The sequence below is a fragment of the Pleurodeles waltl genome, chromosome 2_2 (genome assembly GCF_031143425.1).
Source record: "Pleurodeles waltl isolate 20211129_DDA chromosome 2_2, aPleWal1.hap1.20221129, whole genome shotgun sequence".
Classification (NCBI taxonomy): domain Eukaryota; kingdom Metazoa; phylum Chordata; class Amphibia; order Caudata; family Salamandridae; genus Pleurodeles; species Pleurodeles waltl.
The window spans coordinates 500,998,612-501,020,187 of record NC_090439.1 but is presented as its reverse complement, the minus strand read 5'-3'; the positions used below and the strand labels follow the sequence as shown (position 1 = coordinate 501,020,187).

At 44.1% G+C, this 21,576-nt stretch overlaps 1 protein-coding gene across 4 annotated transcripts in view; it reads right to left on the bottom strand.

The window, feature by feature from the left end:
- The window catches only part of GREB1L (GREB1 like retinoic acid receptor coactivator), a 444,116-nt gene that overhangs the window by 329,513 nt on the left and 93,027 nt on the right, over positions 1-21,576 (bottom strand). The window contains exon 1 of one of the 4 annotated variants that reach the window (XM_069219997.1): positions 711-769. The exons of the other annotated variants lie outside the window; for them this stretch is intronic. The gene's annotated coding sequence lies outside the window, so the exon portion shown is untranslated. Of the gene's footprint in view, positions 1-710; positions 770-21,576 lie in introns of those variants that run through there. 4 annotated transcript variants of the gene reach the window in all.

Below are 21,576 nucleotides of genomic sequence, written 5' to 3'. Positions count from 1 at the left end.
TCAATGATAACCTCGCTTTTACCGGAGGATACTAAACAGCAACGAGCACCTAACTCACCCTTCACGTAAAGTGGCTGAGGAGTCTGTCTACAGTTGGTCCACCAATAGACACAATGGCCCTGCCCTCTAACCATCACACTCGCTGCCTCTGCCATGATCAGCCTCTCATACCTTAAAAAGTTCACCCCACACACAACCTCTTCCACAGCGTTCTTTCTTAGACATCCAGTGGTCGCCATCCAGGCGACACCAGCAAGCATCCCCTGGCTTTTGGGCTCTTCAAACCTGAATGGATGGCCCGGCAGCCAAAGCTCCCAAGAAAACGTAGAAACGGCAAGAATCGTGCGTGATCACCAACCCTAGGAGCTGCTCCAATGGCTGGAGACAAATCAATCAATACTTCACAGCAGCGTCCTTTGCTCCTCTGCCCTGAAATCGGTACACGGCGGTACGTTATGCTCGCGTGCGTCTCCTGCGCCCTGATGCTGATTAATCTGCGGTGCGCCGAGGCCCATTCATCTGTGACGCGCCCATACTGATTAATGAGAGTGCCAGGCGAAGGTGCCAATTACCACATTTGGTTTGTTGGGCCTGCGCTCCCTTTTTGTTTTGACAGCTCTAACTGCCTTGCACGCAGATGGTTTTAGCAGCAGCAAACATCTGCAGCTGGGGACACGAGACCTGGAAATCAATATGTCAAGATCTCTCACCAAGTCAGGAGCCCAGCAGCAGATTGAGAAAGGAGAGTCCGATTTCCTCGCCCGGGAAGCGGGTTATTCTAATAGACAGAACGGCAAATGCCCCTTCCCTTGCAGAATGACAGCCATAACCCTTCTGATCGCATTCCTTGCCCTGCCCTTCACCCCCAAATAGACACCGAGGGCTACTTGGCGGCTCCCATGTTATCTGGAGAGAGTCCAATTCAACACTGATTAAGTTGCCTCCGTCGTTAGCTTAACCTTTGAAACATGCCAACCTCCAGAACGAGCCATCAGGTGAGGTCAGCACAACCTTGTCCGTCCTAGCATTCTCTTTTTATTTGCACAGAAAACAAATATGTGTTTAGGGACTCGGTCCTGATAAATGGCAAGCGTGCAGTAAAAGGTGCTTGCATTGTGCCAGGGGGAGCTCTAGATATTTTAATCTACATAGATCCTAAATGAACTTAGGAAGAGGGTCAGGGGCAGGCTAGCTGGGCTCGGGTGCAATAACCGCGGTCCCAAACTCCCAGCCAGTTTACTATTAGCCTGCACTCCTATAGCCTACTTCTTCGAGCGCTTGTATGCGCCTCGCCTACTCTGCCCCATCGCAGGGCACCTGAAAAAAGAACTCAGCGTCCCATCTCTGATATTTCTGATTATCTGTTTCCCCTCCAGTTCTCTCTGTCTCTTATTCCAGCTCTGCTCCCTCTTTGCAAATCAGTTTAGAATGGGGGGGCTAGGCTGGCAGAACCCTGCTCACTAGAACTGCACCTAACAACAACAGGACCATACGCAGGTAGGTGCAGTCTTGTCAATGCCGGTCAGCTTGGTTCACACTTTCCTTATTCTTTGTCAGTCTGTTCCACACTTACTATCATGAGGTCTTGGCAGTGAAACATGTACTCGGCAGTACTTGTGGGACAAAGGGAAATTACGTCACTGCCATCAGGCTTTTGGGACTGCCACTGTTTGGTAGACTGGCTATGGCAATTTAATATCCAATGCCAAACCCTTTACCTTTGATTCAGTCATATCGAAACTAGGGGTGGGCAAAGAATTCCGCTTTGCAGGTGGAGTTTGCAGACTTTTCCCCACTAAGTGCTCTGCGCAGAGTTCTGTAAAAGTCAGCAAAGTGACATGGCACAGGTTTTTTTCTCTTGCACGGCTTGCCAACAATAAATTGGCAAGCGAGATTTCTGAAAGCGAGAGGACGCGGCAGGTTGCTACCACTCGCGTTGAGGAAGCTGCTGCTTGTGTTGAGGAAGCTGCTGATGGAGTAGAAAATCTACTCGAGCGGCAGAAGGAAGTTAATGCCCTCTGGTACTCCGCGTGATGCAATTCGTGCTTATTTTACAGAGTGTAAGAAACCCCTGGCGCTCAAAATCAGCGCGAACAGCATGACTTACCCAAACTCTGCAGCTCGCAGAACTCCCCATAGCACAGCAGTGTTTTTTGTTTTTTTTGTACACTTTGCAGAGTTCCGTGTAGCAGAACTCTGCAAACTCTGCCCAGGACTAATTGGAACTCAGGATTAGAAGAAAGGAAGTATCCTGCTGTGGCCAAAGAAAGCAGCCACCCCATTTTAAGCTTACATTTTTTATGCAGCTTTTTACCCTGTCGTTCTCCTGCTAGATTGTGCCACACCTGCATGACACATTGGAAATATTCACCTTGTATAAGCAGATGGAAAAAAAGAACAAGCACTGGCAAGTACAGGTCTCACCTTAGTGAACTATTTGCTATGCCAAAGGTTTTCAGCAAAATTGTGCAGAATGGCTAAAGAGGGAAAGGAAAAAAAGGTGCCATGACACAGTAGCAGCTGTAATGTCATTTTGTAGGCAAATGTATTACAAATGTAAGCGCCTAAAAATAATTGGGAGCTTTTTTGTTTATTTACTCACCCAAGTTTGATTGGTAAATATAAAGAAAAGGGTAGTTTCAAAGCATTTAAAAAAAAGTGAGTTGGGGCAAGCAACATGGAGAGCAGGGAGGAAAGTAGCACAGAGGCCATGGGTGTGGATTGAAGGAGCACGGAGGACAGGGTTGAAAGCAATATGGAGGGCAGCTGGAGTAGTCAACATGGAGGAGGGAGCAACGTGGAGCACAAGGGAACAGAAGCACATGTTCAAGAGAGAGCACAAAGTGGAATTCTGTGAAACACAGATGTCCGAAAGCAATGCAAGGGGAGAAGGGCACAAGGACAAGCACAACACAAAGGGGGTGGGTCAGAAGAACAGGCAAAAGCAACAAAGAGCGCAGTTGAAAGGAGAGGTACTGGAGGGAGACAACTGGAAACCCATGCACTTTCATAGAGAGATTATTCATAATTTTTTTTTAAAAGAGTGTTTGAACAGTAGGCAGTGGAAACACACAAGTAAGTAGACTATGCTCCAGGGGAAGGACAAACACAAGAAGAGGAATGAAAGCCCAAACGCCCACGCAACCAGTCTTTGAAGCAGGACTGACTACTTTTTGTAGATGGCTTTATTAAAAGCATGGCATGTAGTGTGATGAACACTACGTTCTCTTATTCACACTGCACAGCAATTTTAATTTACAAGGCAATCAACTATGAAGAAATATCCTACCATAGAGCTCCTTCTCAATGTTCACATACTGATCTCCATAGATAAAGTTGACGGGTCCATGGATTGTTATAGACTTTATGAACATGTTTCTTAATCTTTGATATGACTGAGCTTTACTTGATAACTAGATGCATTGTTTCAAGTGGGAACAAGTTACTCAATAGTAAACAAATGCAAAAATAGGTCACAACTTTCTGTGAAAACAATAATCAAGTAACGAGTTAAAATGGTTAGAAACACATGAAGAGTTTCTACAGGAAATGAGAGCCATGTTGAGTGAAAGAGTATGGTTGTTAGGGGAGATAGTTTAGGGTTGTTGTGGTAGGGTGGTTGTGGTTAGGGTAGTGGTAGGGTTGTGGTGATAGTAGGGAGGGGTGGTGATAATGAGGGTTGTGGGGTTAGGGTGGAGGTGGCTGTTTGGGTGATGGTTAGGGTAGTGGTGGTAACATGAGGGTGGTTTAAGTGGTGTTGGTGGGTAAGGTGGTGGTGATTGGTGGCGGTGATTTAAGTGGTGGTTGGGGTACTGGTAGTGATTCGGGTGCTGGTGGTTAGGATAGGGTAGGGTAGGGTGATGGTGGCGAAGACGGTGGTGGTGGTTAGGGTGAGGGTGTTAGTGCTAGAGTGGCTAGGGTGTTGGCCGTGGTAATTTTGGTGGTGGTCAGGGTAGGGTGATGTTAGGCTGTTAAAGTGGCGCTTAGGGTTGTGGTGATTAGGGTGGTAGTGGTTAGTAGGGTGGTGGTAAGGGTAGATTAGTTGTGTTTAGGGTGGCGTTTATGGTGGTAAGGTGGTGCTTTGTGTGGTGGATGTGAGGGTGGTGGTTTGCTTGGTGGTGGGGAGGATGTTGGTGGTGGTTAGGATGTTGCAGGTGGTTGTTAGGGTGGTGATGTTTATGGTAGGATTGTGGTGTTTAGGGTGTAGAGTGGAGAGGAGAGGCACACAGTGGAGTGATGTAGAGTAGAGAGTGGCATATCTGAGGGTAGTAAAGTGTTGTAGAGTAAGGTATCAGAGAGTGGAGCAAAGTGTCAGTGTGGAGTGGTGTGGAGTAAAGAGTCCACGTGGTGTAGAGTGGTGTGGTGTAGAGTAGCATGGAGTGGAGAAGAATGGCATAAAATAGCGTGGCACAGAGTAGACTGGAGTACAGTAAACTGGAGTGGCCTGGCATAGTATGACATGAGGGGCGTAGAGTGGAGTAAAATGTGAGAGTGGAGTTGCATAGGGTGGTATAGCACAGAGTGGAGTGGCATTGCGAACAGTGGAGTAAGGTGTTGTAGAGTGGAGTGGCAGAGTAGAATGGTGTAGAGTGTTAGAGCAGAGTGGAGTGTCCTTGAGTAGAGAGAGAGGCAAAGAGAGAAGTGGCATAGGGTGGAGTAGAGTATTATACAGTGGCATGGAGTGAAGTGGCACAGAGTAGAGTACAGTGGAGTGGCACAGAATGGAGGGAAGAAGAGTGGAGTGGCGCAGAGCAGAGAGGAGTGGTGTTGAGAGGCAGAGTGGCGCAGAATAGCATGGAGTAGAGCAGAGTGGAATAGAGTGTCAGAGTAGAGCGAAGTGTCAGCGTGGAGTGGCATAGCGTAAAGGGCACTAGAGTGTCATACTGCATTGTGGAGTAGAGTGGAGCTTTCAGAGTGGAGTTGCACAGAGTGACACATGCATGGAGTGGTAGTGCGCTACGATTACAGACAACACATTTTCAACTGAAATGACAATTACATTTGAACAGGCATACCGTTTTACTGATAAAACCATACGCGCAGAATCGATAATGTGTGGAAATAGCACCAAGTGTAATGATTTGTTTTGAACTTATTAAAATATTTTTTCCAAAACACTTCAGAATTACAAAAAAAGCTTCATTTGTGTTTTCCGAATTCTGATATATGCTGAAATATTTGCACAGTTATCTACAGACATTTAAATTATGTAGAGCACTAGAAGAAATAGCATCGTGCAGCTGTTCCTCTCACAAGGGTAACCAGTGGGAGTGTCACATAAATCCTCTCACTTTGGAGTCAGAGAAAGGAAAGTAAACACCACGCTCCCCTGGAAGATCAATCCTGCCATTGAACCTCTGTCTTTGAATGCACAGCAAATGTGACAGGGTAAGAATACATTTTAAAGACCTGATTACAGAAAGTGAGTAATCGTGGAAGAATACAGAAAGTAAGCAATGCTCCACAGGAGAGACAAATTCAAGCTGAAAAGCCTAAAAAAAAAACCAGCAAATAAAAAAATAAAAAAGCAAATGTGAGTGACAAGCCACAATGCAAATGGTAAGCCATAGGTGGAATGCATTCCTGGGGAAGCTTTCAGAATGACCCCAACATGTCTTTAGCGAACCAAGCTTCAACCTGATAAAGTACCTCAATCCCATTGCAAGGACATTAATAATTAAAAAAAAAAAAAAAAGATTCCCAAACAAGTTCTTGGTCCATGGGCCACGGAAGGGTGAAACAAACAGAGGGAAAGTTTAACCTCATGCGCTGACCAATCAGAAACCAGTAAATAAGAGTGAAAATGAAGCCAGACAATAGTATGTAGTGGGTGGGTTCCAAGCCCCCCTATACATAAACAAAATGTATCTCAAGCAACAGCATATGCTCTGACTCGGGTTGGATTTAAAAACTGCGAAGAAAAATCAGATACAACATGGCCATGAAGGGACCCTAAAAACTGTGTGCACTGGCCTCGGCACCCCAGCCTGCACTATAACTCTACCCGACACATAGCACTGTAGAGCAGCTGTGAACTGCTCAAGATTGCCTTGGAAACTGGACCACAATAAACACAGGGAACTGACACTAGTACCTTCCCTATTTTTCTCTTATTGGCCTAGATACCTGCAACAAACGCATACATGCCTGGATCATCGATGGAAAATCCTTAAAGAGATTCTATGAAAGTCAGTTCCATACACTTGCAAACAAAAGGTTAGTCAACTTTTAATGAGATGTCAAAGTGGCTTCACCTTTTGGAAAAGAATCAATTAACTTCAAACTGGAATGCTCACGGGGGGGCCAGCATAAAGGGGACGGTATGTACAGAAAAGGGCAGAAAGCATGAATGGTAAATGGTGGCCAGTGAAAACAAAGAGAGGCAGGTACCATAACGAATAACAGAACCCACAATTGGGGCACAACTAACATACAGCAGATCTAAAAATTGAGGGGGAGGGGCGTGGTGGGAAATGGCAGTGAGCAGACACACGCAGCAGAAAGCTGTAAAAGTATAGGAACAAATCCTTGGGTGATGTGTAACAGCTAAACCTCTGTTCCCTCTCTCACCACAAAGCACTTCACTGCGCTCTAGAAGCAAAGTTTTAAATAAAAATCTTAAATACAAATAAAATCCTACTTTTTAGAATTAAATACACTCTGGGTGGCCTACAAATGAATTACAATTATGTTCCTTTAATCTCAGCCCCTCAAAATGTTTCTTTGCATCTGCAGGTCATTCCAGACCCAAGAACTGAAAACGAAAAACTCGAACATACAATAAGCCTAGAAAATAAAGAAATATACACGCATGGAAGCAAAATCCAACAAAATGTGGTGACCACGACACATTTAGCAATACTTGCCATTCAATAATGCATTGATTATTTCAAAAATGAAATGATAAATAATGTTGCAGAACACTGTCCCAGAGTGATTGTGCATGCTACAGAAGGGCAAGAGGACCAATAAAAAAGCCACTGGAGGACCAACACCGCTCAGCATTTCTGAATAATTGAAGTGACAGAACAATAACATTTGCATGATCAATACGCTGCAAATAACTGGAGTGTGAGCCAACAGTGACCCAATTAGCAGCCACAGAAGTTTTTTTTTTTTTTTTTTTTTTTTTTTTTTTAACAATACCCAAGACCATACGTTCACTGGGAGGTAGGAAGTTAATATAGGGAAACCCTGCAACATACCACAAACCTACAAGGTGTTGTAGAGTGTAAACCGAGAACTGGAGATGTAGAATCTACAGGGTTTTTAGGGTCGAGCCTGCGTTGCATGCGCTCGCGCATGCATATGCGTATCGCAGCGAGACTCTTTTGTATTTAGAAAAGGGCTCAGAGCCCTGTCAACTTCACATCAGTGTTTTTTATTGGTTCGTGGGTTTGCATTATAAAATCTGCTTGCTTTCATTAGTCAAAGGCACGCATACGTCATGCCTTTTCCGGTGGCTAGCCCTCCTCGAGCGCAGTGACCAAGTACAGAAAACATGCGAGGCTCGCTGTTTTCCATCGGGCTCGTGGACTTTTTTTTTCTCTAATTTACGAACGCGATCTCGCTTGGCAGAAGTCGAGCGCTTTACATACTTGATTTCACTCTTTCGGGTTATGTACATAAATGCACTTTTGCCCGATAGGTGAAAAGTCGGTGTAGGAAGTTGGCTCTGTATGCACTATTTCAAAGTAAGGAATAGTATGCACAGAGTCCAAGGGTTCCCCTTAGACGTAAGATAGTGGCAAAAAGAGATAATACTAATGCTCTATTTTGTGGTAGTGTGGTCGAGCAGTAGGCTTATCAAAGGAGTAGTGTTAAGCATTTGTTGTACATACACACAGGCAATAAATGAGGAACACACACTCGGAGACAATTCCAGGCCAATAGGTTGTTGTATAGAAAAATATATTTTCTTAGTTTATTTTAAGAACCACAGGTTCAAATTCTACATGTAATACTTTGCATGAAAGGTAATGCAGGTAAGTACTTTAGGAACTTTGAATAACCACAATAGCATATATACTTTTCAAATAAAACACACATAGCTATTTTAAAACTAGACACTTAGTGCAATTTTCACAGTTCCTAGGGGGAGTAAGTAATTGTTAGTTCTTGCAGGTAAGAAAACCACCTACGGGGTTCAAGTTTGGGTCCAAGGTAGCCCACTGTTGGGGGTTCAGAGCAACCACAAAGTTACCACACCAACAGCTCAGGGCCGGTCAGGTGCAGAGTTCAAAGTGGTGCCCAAAACGCATAGGCTTCAATGGAGAACGGGGTGCCCCGATTCCAGTCTGCCAGCAGGTAAGTACACGCGTCTTCGGAGGGCAGACCAGGGGGGTTTTGTAGGGCACCGGGGGGGACACAAGTCCACACAGAAAGTACACCCTCAGCGGCACGGGGGCGGCCGGGTGCAGTGTGCAAACAAGCGTCGGGTTTGTAATTGGAATCAATGGGAGACCAAGGGGTCTCTTCAGCGATACAGGCAGGCAAGGGGGGGGGGCTCCTCGGGGTAGCCACCACCTGGGCAAGGGAGTGGGCCTCCTGGGGGTCACTCCTGCACTGGAGTTCGGATCCTTCAGGTCCTGGGAGCTGCGGGTGCAGAGTCTTTACCAGGCGTCGGGATCCGAGGAGCAGGCAGTCGCGGTCAGGGGGAGCCTCGGGATTCCCTCTGCAGGCGTCGCTGTGGGGGTTCAGTGGGGGCAACTCTGGCTACTCACGGTCTCGCAGTCGCCGGGGAGTCCTCCCTGAAGTGTTTGTTCTCCACAAGTCGAGCCGGGGGCATCGGGTGCAGAGTAGCAAGTCTCACGCTTCCGGCGGGAAACGCAAGTGGTTTCAAAGTTGCTATTTTGTTTCGAAGTTGCAGTCTTTGGTGAACAGAGCCGCTGTCCTCAGGAGTTCTTGGTCCTTCTAGAGCAGGGCAGTCCTCCGAGGATTCAGAGGTCGCTGGTCCCCTGGGGAGAGCGTCGCTGGAGCAGTGTCTTTAGAAGGGGGGAGACAGGCCGGTAGAGCTGGGGCCAAAGCAGTTGGTGTCTCCGTCTTCTCTGCAGGGTTTTTCAGCTTAGCAGTCCTCTTCTTCTTAGGTTGCAGGAATCCGAGTTCCTAGGTTCAGGGGAGCCCTTAAATACTAAATTTAAGGGCGTGTTTAGGTCTGGGGGTTAGTAGCCAATGGCTACTAGCCCTGAGGGTGGGTACACCCTCTTTGTGCCTCCTCCCAAGGGGAGGGGGTCACATTCCTATCCCTATTGGGGGAATCTGCAAGATGGAGGATTTCTAAAAGTTAGAGTCACCTCAGCTCAGGACACCTTAGGGGCTGTCCTGACTGGCCAGTGACTCCTCCTTGTTATTCTCATTATTTCCTCCGGCCTTGCCGCCAAAAGTGGGGCCGTGGCCGGAAGGGGCAGGCAACTCCACTAGCTGGGATGCCCTGTGGTGCTGGAACAAAGGGGGTGAGCCTTTGAGGCTCACCACCAGGTGTTACAGCTCCTGCCTGGGGGAGGTGATAGCATCTCCACCCAGTGCAGGCTTTGTTACTAGCCACAGAGTGACAAAGGCACTCTCCCCATGTGGCCAGCAACATGTCTCGAGTGTGGCATGCTGCTAAAACCAGTCAGCCTACACGGGTAGTTGGTTATGGTTTCAGGGGGCACCTCTAAGGTGCCCTCTGGGGTGTAGTTTACAATAAAATGTACACTGGCATCAGTGTGCATTTATTGTGCTGAGAAGTTTGATACCAAACTTCCCAGTTTTCAGTGTAGCCATTATGGTGCTGTGGAGTTCGTGTTTGACAGACTCCCAGACCATATGCTCTTATGGCTACCCTGCACTTACAATGTCTAAGGTTTTGCTTAGACACTGTAGTGGCACAGTGCTCATGCACTGGTGCCCTCACCTATGGTATAGTGCACCCTGCCTTAGGGCTGTAAGGCCTGCTAGAGGGGTGACTTATCTATACTGCATAGGCAGTGTGAGGTTGGCATGGCACCCTGAGGGGAGTGCCATGTCGACTTACTCGTTTTGTCCTCACCAGCACACACAAGCTGGCAAGCAGTGTGTCTGTGCTGAGTGAGGGGTCCCCAGGGTGGCACAAGATATGCTGCAGCCCTTAGAGACCTTCCCTGGAATCAGGGCCCTTGGTACCAGGGGTACCAGTTACAAGGGACTTACCTGGATGCCAGGATGTGCCAATTGTGGAAACAAAAGTACAGGTTAAGGAAAGAACACTGGTGCTGGGGCCTGGTTAGCAGGCCTCAGCACACTTTCAATTCAAAACATAGCATCAGCAAAGGCAAAAAGTCAGGGGGTAACCATGCCAAGGAGGCATTTCCTTACAGTCGGGTTAAGAGTTTACAACGCAATCAGCTCTAACATGAGCAAACGCGAGACCCATTGCATTGTAAATGCTTGTTTAGTCAGGCAGCGAAATGTGTCGTAAGGGTTACCCCAGCAGCCTGCATCAATAGCCATCTAATTGCCAAAAAATGGCCAAAGAAAAATAAAAATGCTTTTGAAAAGGGGTGACTAGAACATATAGTTTCCAACAGTAAGTGAGAAGTTGCCAATTAAAGGACTAAGTCAAAAGGTAAAATCTTTGACTGGGCTGTGCCTGGTTGGTGTATCTGACTAGCCCACCCTCGAGGCCAGCCATAAATTGCACCAAGGTCCCAGTCTACTGCAACCATTTATTATCACTGGCTTTTTGTACTTCTCTGTGCTATTCCTACTTAAAACTTTAACACATCTTATGTCTGCTTCCCTTTATTTGATTATTGTCCTTGTGATGTCTATTTGTTTATTAAATGTTACTCTGTTTTTCTAATTTGGTTTCGGATTATTATTCTTTTGCATTTTCTAATTTGGTTTGGGGTTCTTATTATTTTGCATCTTGACTATTAATTTTTGGGTACTAGATAAGTACTTTATACAGTTGTACGTTGAGCTTGTCTGCTCTGTGCTATAGCTACTGGAGTTTGAGTTCAGGTTAATTCATTGACTTGGAGGGTTCACTCTGACAAGGGTGTATTTGACACTGATTGCTAAAGCTATCCGTTGTTTAAATTAACTGTATTGTCTATTTCGGTTAGAACATGGATTGCAAAAACATTGAGGCCAAAAAGCATTTGATAATTGGCAAACCATAATTTCCACTAGGTCTGGTAAAGAGTTTTCATTTAAACCCTATTCTTAAAACAAGATTTGTTAAATGTCATTTGTAAAACCGGCAATGCTTAATGTCAGCAAATAGATGGTCAACACAACATTGGTGTTAATGCTTGCACTCGGGCATTTTACACCCCCTTCGGGGGCATTACTAGTTGATTAAAGCCCTCCTTACTAAATGGCCAGATATACAGATCGGTAAATTTGCCTCAAAGAAAATCCAATGCCAGACCTTGCAGTATTGACACTGTAAAATACGATTTCATATTTCAGGGGTCAGAATAAGCCACAACAGGCGAGTTAAGGAGTTTGTGCAAAAGATGACTGCAAATGTCCATGTTTTCTCAGAAGTGCGGTATTACCGTAATACTCGGAATACCGGAACTGGGAGCAAACACTAGTTTCAGTTGCGCTCTGTGTTCTCGTAGTGTGGACTTTCGGTCTTTTGCTGCCTCCAGGCAGATGCCCAGGGCGAAAGAGTGGTGTACATAAAGCCAGCATAGAAAGGCATCAGTGAACCATCCACAAGACCAAAGGAGTGACCAGACCCGCATTTATAGCTCTGCCTGAGTGACCTCTCGGTGGCATTGGAAATCCTGCCCCACACTGCTCAACAAAGCTCATCTCCAGAGGCTTGAACTCGGCTGAGCCGCGCTATGCTGTGCAGGGTCGGCGGAACAAAGCGCTCGAAAATAAGGGTTAATTTGCCTTGCACGCTCACAATATTAGCCTTTATGGAGCAACATTCAAGATCAGTCACAATCAGGTTTTTTAATGTTCCCTTTTGTGGACTGACTTCCCCAAGCCATAAAAGAGAGGCCTGTCCCCTGAATGTCAATAACAGGCCCTCTGACAGCGCCATTTATGTCAAGACACAAAGCACGGTGGCATCCACCGAGTTCTGAGAAGTGGCCACTGCAAGGGAAACAAATATGAGACCATGATAATGTCCTAGGGATAATTATACAGAGTGTTGTTTTGAACATCTACTTTTGCAACAATGATACGACTTCGTCACAAAACTGTCACGAGTTATTTCACCCCATAGCACACTATGTGCAGCTCTTAATGAATCAACAACTGCCTGCTGGGCCCTGAGATCATACACGGCGTTGTGAGCACCCACTGAACAGATGAACTAAGGCCTAAGAAGGTACATGGAAAGACAATAAGGCAATCACTGGCAAAGCAAGTAGGACTCAGCTCGAAAAGGCTGAGCTATTATCCTTTTCAATTTCCTCTCCCTCCCCCGCCCCCTTCAAACGCTCGAATCCAAACGCATGCGCACACAAGTCTGACAATCCTAGAATTGGTCTATTACAGGAACCCCTTTTAAAAGGCGAACGATATACGTATGATTTGTGACTTACAATGCTAGAAAGCAGGAGGAACCCGCCGGATCCCTGGTCCAGCAGCTATTTCTAGGCCCAGGGAAACACTACATTTATCCTCGTGTCTTTTTCTGACAGTAGGGCTCAATCCTGCAGTGCCTAAAGATTGTCTGCCTTCCGCTTGGTGCAGCAAACTGCAAACAACGAGACGGTTTTCTAATTTTAGCATCTAGCTGAGAACAAAACAAAGACCTGAATTAAAGGGCCATCAGCCCTCCTGGTGGCTGGGAGCCATCTGGAGCCGAACACCTAGACACCAATGCAGTCGAAGGAAAGAAAGGCACACACATCTTGTTAGCTCTTCACATTTACTTAAGAGAAAATAATGAAGGCAGGTTGTTAACTTCTTCCATTTTCCCATGTAAGAGATGTGCTTGCTTTGAAGGAGTGCAAGACTTGTATGTCTGTATGTGTTATTACACAAATATTACTTAAATGACACCTACTCATTTTTTAATGTAATCCTTTTATAGCGCTAATCATTCCAGTGTAGGGTGTCAGATCGCTTTACATCACACACGCACAGGCACCAAGTGTGTAAAATCAATGTACAGGAAAATTTACATAAGACTATGAAGGTAAGAAGGTGTAAGAATCAGATATCCATATTTGTAGACATGTTATATAAAGATGATTGGGAGAAACACAAAAGTCAGGTTACAAAACGTAGCATTGCGAGTGTGGTTCTGTGTACTAACAAGACTTTAGTGGTTCCCAAAGGAACCCATTTTATGCAATCTTAGAATAACAACATATCTTGAAAAACACATATTTAAACCCATGACATACAGTTTGCATGCAGCGCCTTGGCGTTGGAAAATACATCACTGTGCTATATTAGAAGGCTTGAAACTTATGACCATGAAGTAACAAAACGATCTTAGTGTCAAAAGCACACTTCTATTTACCTGTCTAAATAAAATACATATCTGTATGTTACACAATGTGCTTTGCGGCAGGCATATTAATCCTCTATGCTACTTTAGCAGTCAAAACTGTGCTAGGACAAAACACAGAACAGTGTTAATTACTAGAGATATCTTACCACTATTATAATCCCCTCAAAATTATTAGGCACACAATGATTTCTGCAGAAAGTGTCTTAACCTGTAAGACATTTTAAAAAACAGCTTTCTTGTGATCAATTAAGTAATCTAGAACAGATTTACTGTCACACACATCCTTGTTACCAATTTCCTTGCAGAATTTTATAAAATAAATGTTTAAGGTGACACAGACTCTGCTTTTTAAGCTCTACCCCTTGTGATTCCACCAGCTATCCTCTGCCACACCTCAAGCCCTAATTAATGAGTTCCTGGTGTAAATCTTTCCTGTTAAACCACTGGTGACAAATGAACCACATGTACATTCATTGTGACGCAGTCAACGCAGAAGCACTTTCCAGGTGCCGGGCCACATTACATTTTTTTTTTAAATGTGTGTGTGTGTAGTACCTAGTGGTGGTTGCCAATAGGTAGTTAAGGTTAGTACCATGTTTCCATAGGTAAAGCACTTTTTGGCTTGCCTATATTTTTGGCATTGTTTGACGAATCTTAACAAAAAAAGTGTTGCTGTGATTCTTGTTGCGCAGGGTAAGTTTCAGGGTGCTCTGTCAAGTGGGAGCCAAGAAAAAAGGGGCAGGGGGAAAAATTTGCATTTCCTATGTTAATTCCTATAGGACCTTTAGACACATCTACAGCCTGAACCACTGCACGGAATTAAACCAAATTTGGCAGAAAGCTAGCTTTCGGTAAGCAGATTGTGCTTTCGCTTATTTGGTGTAAATCCGTTCAGTAGTTTTTAGGAAATTTAGGGAAATCCAAATTTGCATATCTCTGTCCGCAAAGTATTTGTAAAAAAAGACAAGACCTTGCAGGGAAATGCACAGCAATGATTGGCTGCCAACACTTCAAAGGAAATGCTGGCAGCCATCTTGGGACTTGGCTTCAGCAGAGTCCCAGAAAAAAAAACACCAAAAAAAAGAGCAAAAAAGCATTTCTTTTTTGTTTCTTTTTTTTGCTGTGATTTGCGGTATTTGTGAATTTGCGGCAATTTAAACAAGCATTTGCAATGCAACGGGTCTCGCATTTGCTCATGTTCGAGCTGATAGCGTTGTAAACTCCTAACCCGACTTTTCACCTATCGGCAAAAGTGCATTTATGTACGTAAGCCGAAATAGTGCATTTAACTATGTAAAGCGTTCGACTTCTTCCAAGCGAAATCGCGATAGTAAATTAGAGAAAAAGTAGTCCACGAGCCGGACAGAAAACAGCGAGCCTCGCATGTTTTCTGTACTTGGTCGCTGCGCTTGAGGAGGGATAGCCACCGGAAAAGGCATGACGTATGCATGCCTTCGACTAATGAAAGCAAGCAGATGATAATATGCAAGCCCACTAACCAATGAAAAACACTGACGTGACGTCAACAGGGCTCCAAGCCCTTTTCTAAACCCTAAAGCATCTCGCTGCGATACGCAGGCTCGACCCTAAAAAAAGAAATGCTTTTTTGCAGGGGCATTTATAATTTTGAATGTGGGGGTCCGGGAGGGCACCCACACAGTTGTGGGAAACACCACCTTCCTTGGGTGATTTTTGCGATATATGGGGGTGGCGTGTGCCGGTGATGGACACACTCTCACACCCCGACAGAGACTTTCACCCCCAGATACACTCTCTTACACCTTTTCTCACACCCAGAGAGGTAGTAATTAAAATTACTAAACGCTAAGAAAAACATAGGGATTCACTGAGAAAACCAAAGGCAGGGGTGCGAGTTACAGTTACCTTAGAGAGCTCTAACTATAACAGGTGAATTTGTATGGTTTTGTAAGAGTAAATTCAGAACATAACTATAACGTACCTGTAACCGTTGGCTTCAGTGAATATATATATATATATATATATGTATATATATATATACACATACACATACACATACATACACACACACATACATACATACACACACACACACAAATAAAAAAATAATAATAACTGAGTTCTGGATGGGGAGTAAGGATCGGGTGGGCAGGATCAGGCAGTATATGCAAGGAGGATGGTTGAAAGAGTGAGCTGCCCCATTGCTACTTTCCAGGTGCTAGGACCACATAAAAAAACTAAAAGCAAACTTATGGAGAAAAAAAATTAAAACAGAAGCAGAATGAGGAGCAATGAAACATATGCACTTCTACTGAGTGTTTAAAACAAGCATTAGCAAAGCCGTCTCGTCTCTGAATGGTGTTACAACACCTTTTTACTTTGTTAATGCTTTTTTCTGATGCTGTTCCAGAACAACGGTTGTTTGCCAGTGCAAACTGCATGGTCCATTAAAAAAAACAAAAAAAAAAAAAAACAGGCAGCGCTAGCAGGCATGCCTACACAAGTGTAATAAAAAAAATGCATGCATATGTATCATGACGCTATAACCACTATAACAATCACGCACACATCACCACACACATTTTGGTTTTCGACCGTTCCAAAACTGCATGTCCATTTGAAGAGATAAATTAAAAAAATAAACAATGAGTTAGGCATATATTTTTCTAATATAAAGGAGTGAATTCAAAGCAAATTATAGCTTTCAGGCCCACCCACAAATAATTATTACTATTATATATTTTTTTCAAGTGCAAGTTGGGGAGAAGCGAAACAACGGAAGTGGGCAGGCGGAGCACTCCTTGCACATGCCAATGCGTGGCAGAAAGGAACATCACCGAGTGGCCGCGCTGTGACCTCTGATTTACCTTTTGCGAACTCTGGCACTGTTTTAGCAATCCCTAGTCTCAGAGGTGGCAAAATCTATGCTAGGAACACAGTAGCAGCTCGCGCTTATGGATGTCGGTTGGGACTTTACTCTGTTTTCTCTCTACGTTTTTAATACACTAACAGTTAATAATATTTAATTATACACTGTTAGTGTAAAAAAGAATGGACTACAATTAGCTGGAATATGGCCTTTTCTGGCAGCTGAGGTAAGTAAAGGGAAAAAAAAGTGCTTTTAAATGTGTGTTGATCGGATGTTTGCAGGTGAGTGTGTTTATGTGAGAGAGAGAATGCATGTAAATGTGTGTGTGTGTATATGTGTAACAGTGTGTGTGTGTGAAATTGAAGGTCAAAGGGCATGTGATGTCACTTCCATTTTCCGTAGCATTTTGGTGAATTGATGTTCATGCGTGGCAGGAGCGATGGGGATAATGAGGGAAGTGCTTGGGGTAATGGATGTAAACATTAAAAAAAAGATACAACTGGGGTATGGGGGAAGCTATGGAGTAGCTAGGAATGGGAGGGGATCAACATGGAGCGCACATGGGGCGGGAATTTCAGATGGGAAGCAGCATATAAAGGGAGAGAACAAGAACATACAGGCACTCACATGGAGTCCTGAAGAAAAATAACAGAAAGTAGTTTCAAGAATTTAAGTAGTGGAAGGATACAAGTCGGTTAATCAAAAGGATGGCAAAAAAAGTGATGCTTCAGAGGGGGAACAAACAAAAAGAAGGAAAGCCATATTGCCTCCTCTCTGCTGCCCGGGATACCCTACTGGGACAGTTCAAGTAATGCACCCGGGCCTCTACCTCAACCATATGACTACTCAAGGGCTTCACACGCGTACCTTGTTGCACCAGTTGACAACCAAACTGTGACCTGATTGCCCTACTCACACTCCGGTATTCTGTAGCTCCTTTTCTACGCAGGGACACACTCACCTCTGTACCAGCCAGCCTGGACTCCCAGCTCCTATTCCTGCAGCACCCTGCCATGCCCAGCGCGTTGGCCCCTCTTCTATACCCTCTCCATGTTCTCCCCAAGTTTAAAGGGCAGCAACCGCTCACAGGAGGACAATCCTAGCCATGCATGACCAATGAGTGTAAACACCCTACTGGTTCTTAGGCCTGGGTCCATCTACATGATACAACAACATAACTATGTATTTATGATGATATTCCTAGTATGCAATCTATGGTGCTTCAGCACCTTGTTGACTCCCTCTGCATGGGGCCTGTATTGCTGTAACCTAAGGTTTGTTTGGAAAATTCAAACAAAAACCACATTTAAAAAAAAAAAGGAAAGCCATTAAAAAAGAAGCAAGCACATGAGGTTGACGAGAAAGCCAACCACTGGTAAGCAGTGGGCTGCCCCAAATCCCACATTCAAGCATTGTTGTCCCCAGAAGGTCTTTGATAACAAGCAGCTAAAAACAGTATCTCTCGAGACCTAATTAATGTCCACTCAAATATTAAATGGAAGAATACCACTCATCCAATCAGAACCCTGTGGTTGCACTTTTTTCGTTCTCCGTACTCCTGTGTTATCACTTCACATGAAGAATTCACACTTCTGGTGCCGAGACAGTACTTTCAATGGGATGAAAAAGTTTGGTTCTCTAAAAGGGGTGTGGAAAATAAGCATAACTAGGTGTCCTTTTGAAGCAGCTTGATCTATCTAACTAAGGCCATAGCTGAAAATAAGTTATCTAAAATTCCACAACACTCTCCTGAGCAGTCTCACCCTCTGTTGGACACTTAACTCTTTTCCTCCCCCGCACTATTCTTAAGACTTCCCTCTGCAGATTCAACGTGATCTCTTTCCTCTTCAACACTAGCTCTTCACTGTCCTTTTCAAGTAATTATTTCTGTCTTCTCCACTTAACCACCCCCTACACAAAACCCACCCACTCACTAGTAAACACTGGATTATCTTTTCCTGGGTTGTTGTCAATATTTCGACAGCTGTGTACCTTCTTCATATACATTCTCATCGAATCACAATTACAATTAGCACATATATGGCCATTACTATATGCACTCTACAGAGAGACCAAGGATTGGATGTGCAATTAATCTGAAAAGTTTCATGACCCACTGATCAGCACAATGAGAAACACGCATGACCTTTAGCCTCTGCCCCAGAGCTCTCCATTGTGCCTTGTCAGAAATACACAACTACAACTCATCTCACCCAGACACCCACTGATGTCCCCGGCCTAAAACCCACGTCACATAACCTTGTGCTCACGGCTATCCCATTATTTTTCACAGCCTAATGAATTTCAGCCATAAAGTCAAAAGTTACCTTTTTTCTGACATACGTTATCTCATTACTTTTACTTTCTAGATGCAAAGAAGAAAGTAGGTTGGAAACGAGCTAGACTCTGAACAATAAATGCCAAGTGGGTGCAAGGGAGCAATTAACCAGTGGCGTTCACCCCTCATCTACTGTACTAAAAATAGTAAGAGATACCCGAATACAGAGTATGAGTACCTAAGGTCCCGAACAATTGGCGCAGTAAAATAGGAAAGATTGGTACCTGGGTTGCTGAACAGCCAGAAGTCAGGGAAGTGTAAAGTGCCACCCCTCTCTCAACACCCTGCCCCTCTCAAATAAAGCCCGGCCCCTCAGAGGCGCAATCCATCATTTGACTCCTTGACAAAGAGGCTCCTTGAAAGTCAAAACAAAGATCCCTCAGACTTCCTCCTAAGACAGGAGCCTGTCTTTATCCATCACTCCTCCTTCCTGGTCGCCCCTATTCCAGCTTCCACAACAGGAGAAGAACAGATTAGACAGGATTGATAACTGCCAGCGGGCTACCGAGCAAGACAACGTCTATTGTTGGAAACTCTACACAGCAGCAACAGACCACGGAAACACAAAGGTCACCGCCACTGTAATTTTCAATGATTAATATCGGCTTAGTAAATGTGGTGTCCAAAAGCTGTGGGTTTTATTTAGGTGTGTTCCCAAGCATGTGAGAGGCCAGGACTCTGGATGCTGCCCTAGTTGAAGGAGTTCAGAATTTGTGGGTCTTAAGCATGGCACAAGAGATTTGTGCAAGGAGTACGAGTCCACATCCAATCAGACAAAGCTTTGCTTCTCGACTAAACACTGACTGCTCTCATTGGTCTAAAATTTAAAACACCCTTTTAGCTATGCTTCGAATAAAGATCCCAGCTCAAAATGATAATGACTGGCTAAGACGTGGCAGGGTGACAAATAATGCCATATTAAAAGGCCCTTATAAATTGAACAGGCTAAATCATGGCTTCAGTGGAAACTTGAGTACACTGACCTTTGTTAGATTTTGCTCCCTTAACAGGGTAATACACAAATATATTAGTATATGTAAAAAAATAAAACAATCTAAGGCATGGTATCAGAATGCTGCAATGTGACTGGCTGCTGCCAGATACTATAAGAGATGTTATGCTATGTGTTTTTCTAAAGCTCACTCTCACTTGTTGTTCTATCTTGGGTGATCGCTTCTTTTGCACTTATTCTAAATATTGCCTACACTAATTGCTACATACTGTGTGGCTCATTTTTTGCATTGTGCCATAACTTAGGGCAAGTACATTATTTTGATCACAATTCTGCTTGGGCCTTGGAAGCTCAGTTTTCCTTCGTGGTTTGCTGATACGGTTGCTTAAAATCCCAGCTTTGTTTTCGGAGAGGTCTGCATTAGCCCGACAGATGACCTGGTAGCTATAGAGGAGGTTCTAAAGGGGATCTGCTGAAAAATGATGAATACTTCAATCTGTGTTCCCATTAACTTATTTTCTACTCATGGTTCATGGGAAGTGTAGTTTTTCTTGATGTTAATAAAGTAAGTACACAAACTGCATGCTCGCCTCAGTCTGAAAAAAAAAAAATTAAGACTTCACTTTGCGATAGACAGGGAATCTGCATATGTATTACTTTTATCACATATTTTATTGCCTTTCTCAGCATGTATCAGGTTTGGATTTTTAATTATTAAAATAAAATATTTGACTCCATATTTATTGTTCGCTGAATTCATGCCCAACTAGTCGGTACTTTTCTCAAAGTATTTACATGCGAGTATTTTGACGGTTATGAATGAGCTAGGCAGAGCATTCATGGAATTCTGCTATTGCCCAAGCCCCTATTTGTTAATCTGGTAACCATTCCTGCCTGGCAGGTTAAGTAGCCAACACCAAACGAGCCTATGGCTAGGGGTTGAACACAGGTCCCTGCCTCCCCTGCTGTGTAATGGGTCCCCAAACCTTTAGGAGCCTCTCAACCCTTGGGGAGGGGTATTTAGCCCAAGACTAGCATATATTTGTTAGATTTAGGAGACTAAGGGCCCTTTTTCACATTCTGCTCGTGGCCCCATCAGTTTGCATTACACCACTGCCCGTGGCATTAAAAAGACAGAGGAAAGACTGTCCTCTCTCCTAACTCGACCGTGTATAGTTGCTGCTTTAGCTTTTTACAATGCTCTCATTAAAATGTTGTCTGAGCAGTAGGAGGTACAATGCAGGTTTTTTTTATCCCTCAAAAAAAAAAAAAAAAAAAAAAAAAAAAAAAAACTTTGAATGCACATATATCCAAGAAACGTAAGAGGTTCTGCCTGGTTGTGGGAGCTTGATTTTTGTCATTTGCCAATCGATCATGTTTAAGATTTCAGCCTTCTGAAACTTGATGAAGCTTGTGATACCAGAGGTGGCTGGAGACAAGATTAAGGGTTTCTGTCCCTAGGGGCCACAAAACAGTGTAAACGTGTAAATACAGATTGCAGCACACGCTTCCCAATTCAATGTAGGCATGTGGTAGTTTTAGAAGTGAAATCAAGAATACTTCTTTGAGTAATTGTGCAAAATAATCTCTGGGTGTGGAGTGGCATCTCTGCAGACAACTGTTTTCTAGTGACACACCCACAGCAGCCTGCACAGACCAACGCTAGGGTCTGAACACTAAGCAAGAACAGTGGGCAGCAACCAAAAAAACAAGCATTCCCAATGCAATGGGTATCGCATACTTCAAACAAGTTAATTGTCATCTTTTGACAACAGCGCCCACAAGCAGAAACAAAAGAAAACATCAGAAGAAACTATGAAAAGACGACTTGGCAAAATAAAGTTAGCTTTAAAAAAAAAAAAAACTTTGCAAATTTGTGCCTGCTGGGCAGGTTTTTGCCAGTCACAAGCCTTCTGTTTGAGGAGCACTCGAAGTTAAAAACAACATATAGGACCTTGATCACGTGGGGAGCAGTGGATGGGCAC